Source organism: Octodon degus, unplaced genomic scaffold, assembly GCF_000260255.1.
Source record: "Octodon degus isolate 3935 unplaced genomic scaffold, OctDeg1.0 scaffold00158, whole genome shotgun sequence".
NCBI classification, from domain to species: Eukaryota; Metazoa; Chordata; class Mammalia; order Rodentia; family Octodontidae; genus Octodon; species Octodon degus.
In genome coordinates, this window is record NW_004524734.1 from 4,706,692 (window position 1) to 4,711,993 (window position 5,302).

At 49.1% G+C, this 5,302-nt stretch overlaps 1 pseudogene; it reads left to right on the forward strand.

The window, feature by feature from the left end:
- The first annotated feature begins 1,737 nt into the window (after positions 1-1,737).
- Positions 1,738-3,559, forward strand: LOC101560149 (annotated as a pseudogene).
- Positions 3,560-5,302: the final 1,743 nt, after the last annotated feature.

The window sequence follows — 5,302 nt, forward strand, 5'->3', positions numbered from 1 at the left end:
TGAGTAAGTTCATGGGAGTGGAATTGCCAGGCCAAATGACCAATTTAAGTTTATAAATTATTCCCAGTGCAAGGTGCATTTGTCAGCTTGCCCATCACTAGAACAAAATACCTCGCGCCCTCAATTTAGAGGAAAGCAGGCTTAGTCTGACTCCTGCTCTCAGAGGCTTTAGCCCACAGGCAGCTGATTGCAAGACAGAAATGTCATGGTGGAAGATGACCGTGGAGAAAGCTGGTGATTTGATGATGGCCAGGAAGGAGACCAGGAGAACAGTGCTAGGGGGAGGGGCCCAGGACCAGATAGGGTCCCCAGAGTCATGACTCTGTGACCCACAGACACACTGAGAATGCTAATCTACTAGTCCTTGGGACAGCTCACAGGTCAGTCAAGTTGAGAATCCAGGTTATCTGTCAAATCCTTTCTTTAGAAGTATACACTCCTGGAAAATATGACCAGAGATCAACTTTGTAATATACATCAAAGCCTGATAAACATGTATCATTTGTTTAAGTAACTCTAATTCTTAAAAATAGGTAAAGATCTAGATGAAAACTGATAGTTGCTTTTCACAATGGTATCATAGTGAGCATATGAAATAACCTAACTGCCTACTCATGAGGGACCGGCTGAGCAAGGGGCTCAGAGGAAGAGGCAGGAAGCGGACAGCAAGCCTGCAGCAATACATGCTGGATGATGGCCAATGCTTACATTTCAAACATTCATTATAGTGAAGGACACCTTGCTGCTGACCCCTCTCAAACTATCCCTTTCCCCTTCCAACACACTGAGCCCATTTTCTTAAGCAGTCTGCAAGTCCTTTTTCATGAAAACCTTTAGAAGTGTGATAAAAATCTATAGTGAATGATGGTGCCAAGTACCATCCAGTGTCTGGTAAAACAACAACAGTGCCTGCGTCCACCTTATTTACCAGGTCTGGCACTGTGCGACTTCTGGCTCTTTTCCGAAGACCATAAAAGGGAAACATGTTGAACCAATGCGGGGCATCAAGGCAACCACAGCAGGGCAACTGAAGACATCACAAGAGAAAACTTTCAGAGCTGCCTCAGAAAGTAGCAAATGTCACTGGATAAATGTATTCAAAGTGCTGGGGACTATTTTGAGGGGGATTAAAGGCAATGTACCCTTCTCTGTAATCATTTTTAAATTACAAACATTCATTTTATATCAGTCACTTCTTGTTAGTATGGTATGTGGTATGATGGATGATGATGATAAAATTAAAATAGGCCTGAGGATATAGTTCAGTGATAAAGCATTTGCCTACTGTGTTCAAGGACCTGGGTTCAAGCCCCGGCTGCCCACCAAGAGCAGTGTAGGGAAGGAGTGAGGGAAGGAACATGTAAGGGAATTGCATGGGTGGGGAGGTAGATCTTACTGAGAAAAGGACATCCGAGCAAAGTCAACATCCCTGCAAACGAGCTGGTGCAGGAGGGCAGTAGGGGAAGGTACCGCTGGAGCACTCCTAATCTAGAAGTCCCAAACCAGAAATGCTTTGAAATCTGAAAAATTAGGAGTGTTGACAGGATGTCACTTTGTTTGATGTATAATATAGGTTCACAGGAGCCATAATGAATTTTGTGTTTGGACTTGATATCTCTTTCTATATATGCAAATGCTAAAATACAAACAAACGGACTCCACGTCACCAGAGCCGTCTCAGTCCCTGCTGCAGAGCTAAGTTTCTGGGAGATTGAGGTGGCCCACCAGGAGCCAAAGATGCCAAAGCCAATTGATGTCCAGGTTACCACCATGGATGTAGAGCTGGAGTTTGCCATCCAGCCAAATACCCCAGAAAGCAGCTCTTTGATTGGGTGGTTAAGACTCTTGCCCTCCAGGAAGTGTGGTACTTTGGCCTCCAGTATATGGACAATAAAAGATTTCCTACCTGGTTGAAACTTGATAAAAAGGTGTCTGCCCAGAAGGGCAGGAAAGAGAACCCCCTCCAGTTCAAGTTCCTGGTCAAGTTCTACCCTGAAGACATGTCTAAGGAGCTTATCCAGGACATCATGAAGAAGCTGCTCTTCCGCCAGGTGAAGGAGGGTATTCTTAGTGGTGAGATCTACTGTCCCTCTGAGACAGCTGTGCTCCTGGGGTCCTACACTGTGCCGGCCAAGTTCAGAGACTACAACAAGGAGGTGCACAAGGCTGGGTGCACAAGGAGAGTCATGGACCAGCACAAACTCACAAGGGATCAGTAGGAGGAGCAGATCCAGGTGTGGCACACAGAACACCATGTGATGCTCAAAGATAAGGCTATGCTGGAGTACCTGAAGATTGCTCAGGACCTGGAGGTGTGTGGAATCAATTATTTCAAAGTCAAAAATAAGAAAGGAGCAGACCTTTGGCTTGGAGTTGATGCCCTTGGACTAAATATTTATGAGAAAGATGATAAGTTGACCCCAAAGTTTGGCTTTCCTTGGAGTGAAATCTCTTTTTCAATGACATCTCTTTCAATGACAAAAAGTTTGTCATTAAACCCATCGACAAGAAAGCACCTGACTTTGTGTTCTGAGCCTCATGCCTGAGGATTAACAAGCAAATGCTGCAACTGTGCATGGGGAACCATGAGCTGTACATGCCCTACAGGAAGCCCGACACCACTGGGGTGCAGCAGGTGAAGGCCCAGGCTCGGGAGGAGAAGCATCAGAAGCAGCTGGAGTGGCAGCAGCTGGAGACAGAGAAGAAGAGGAGAGAGACTGTTGAGAGGAAGAAGGAACAGATGCTGAAGGAGAAGGAGCTGGTGCTCGGCTGCAGGACTATGAGGAGACCGAGAAGACAGAGAAAGAACTCTCTGACCAGATCCAGAGAGCCCTCCAGCTGGAGGATGAGAGGAAGCGAGCCCAGGAGGAGGCCGAGCACCTGGAGGCCGACCATGTGGCTGCACTGCGGGCCAAGGAGGAGCTGGAGAGACAGACAGTGGATCAGATAAAGAACCAGGAGCAGCTGGCTGCGGAGCTTGCAGAGTACAGTGCCAAGACTGTCCTGCTGGAGGAGGTGTGGCAGCACAAAGAGGACAAGGTGGAGGAGTGGCAGCACAGGGCCAAAGAAGCCCAGGACGACCTGGTGAAGACCAAGGAGAGCTGCACCTGACAATGACGACCCTGCCACCCCTGCTGCTGCCCATGTACGAGCCTGTGAGTTTCCATGTGCAGGAGAACCTGCAGGATGAGGGTGCGGAGCCCGTGGGCTGCAGCGCTGAGCTCTCCAGCAGAGGCATCCTGGACCACCGCAATGAGGAGAAGCACATCACCGAGGCGAAGAATGAGTGCGTGCAGCGGCAGCTGCTGACCCTGAGCACCGAGTTGTCCCAGGCCAGAGATGAAAACAAGAGGACCCACAATGACATCATCCACAATGAGAACATGAGGCAAGGCTGGGACAAGTACAAGACCCTATGCCAGATCCAGCAGGGCAACACCAACAGCGCCTCAATGAGTTTGAGGCCATGCGGAGACCAGGGCAGTGCACAGGGCATCTGGAGCGGGGCTCTGCCAGAGGGCCCGGGCAGCCTGGGCACACTGGCTCTTTAGTGCTCTAAATCTAGAACCCCTCTCATCACATTCCAAGTCCCTTAAAGAGGTAGTACCGGTGAAAGCACTATGGGCCGGGTGCCACCCTGGTTATTTTTCCTAGCTGTATCATAGTGCCAAAAAGGCCTGATTTTTATAATTACCAAATCACTTCCTATCATATCCTTGGAGCAGGACTGATGGAATTACGATTCCTGTAGGATCCAAGTGCAGACTTCACACTGGCAGGTGTGCAAGGTTCAGTATTGTTAAAGAAACCACATTGTGACTTACATCTGTGCCATACTTTTGAAATAAGCTTACATTGATAGATTTGTTCTTGATTTCTATGAAGGATTCATCTCTATATGTACATGTTTTGAGAGGTAAAATGTTGAGCCCTGTGTAAACTAAAGCCCTGTGCCCCTGCAATGGCTTCCTTCCTCCAGACGTTCTGTTCAGCTGGCAGAATCTGCCACAGTCCTTTGGGATGGGTGATCTGGGAGGACTCTGATACACTTCTGGATTTTTGCTTAAACAGTTATAAGAATACAGTGTTGGACTTACACCTAATAATCAGCTAGAGTACAGTATTTATTTGTAAGTGATAATATGGGTTTGTAACATAGGTTTTAAAAAGGGAAAGTTTTGTTCTGTATATTTTACCTTTTACAGAATAAAAGAATTGTATATTAAAAATCACAAGAAGGGGGCCTGCCCCTTAGCTCAGTTCTTTAAGTGGCTGCTTCAACAAAGCTGTCAGGCTCAGGTGGCTGTGGTTCGAGCCCCACAACTCAAGCCAGCCAAACCTGCCCTGAAGGCATTCAGAGAAAAAAAAATCCTCATTCCTTAAAAAAAAAAAAATCTCAAGAAAACCACAAACAAACAACAAACAAAACAAAACAAAACCCTGGAGTCTGAAGCACATCTGAGGCCAAGCATTTTGGTCAGGGACCTGTAATCCGTGAGAGCAGTGAGACAGTGGGGTGGAGGCAGGTCGTGCAGGATCTCCAGGGCACTGTGAGAGCGATGGCTTATTTGTCAGATGGTGTAGGGAAAGCCATTGTAAGGTGCCGAGCAAAGGCATCTTGTGGTCGGGTCTTGGCTTTAAGCTGTGGCTACTGAGTGGAAAATACAGTAGGCTGTGGGTGAAGGAGACAGAGGCAGAGGGGACAGCTAGCAGGCTGATAATGTCCAAGTCTGAATGACAAGACAATGGGCGCGCACTTCTGTTCCTCCCCTTCTCCTCCTGCTGCTTTTCCTGCCCCCACCCCATCCTCAGCATGAGCTTAGTGTAGCTGGCGCTGCGATAGGGAGCCACCGTTTGGTTCTTACTCCCACTCTCCAAGGAAGCACCCCTGGACGCCTGGTACTGGTCCCTGGGGCCCAGAAATGGCAGCGCCCAGGTCCTGCCTCCTGTGCACCTGGGGACAGGCCGCCGAGGGGCGGGCCGAGCATCACAGGCAGCTGTGGCCACAGCCAGAACTGAGAAGCCCTTGTTGGGAAGTGGGTGGCGGCCAGGCAGGGGGAGACCCTGCTCTAAGGCGCCAGGAAGAAAAGTGCCTTCGTGAACCGGAAAGTGCGGAGAGTGGCGGATGGGGCGGGGACGGAGGAGAGCCCCGAGGGCCACCGCCCAGACTGGCAGCGGCGGCAGCGCAGGCTAAGAACCCGGGTTGCCAGAGCACCCGCCAATGACCGTTGCCTTATCCGCGGACTCCTTGCTAGGCAACAGGAAGTAGAATGTTCTGTGCTTAAAAGCACGGTATCAAAGA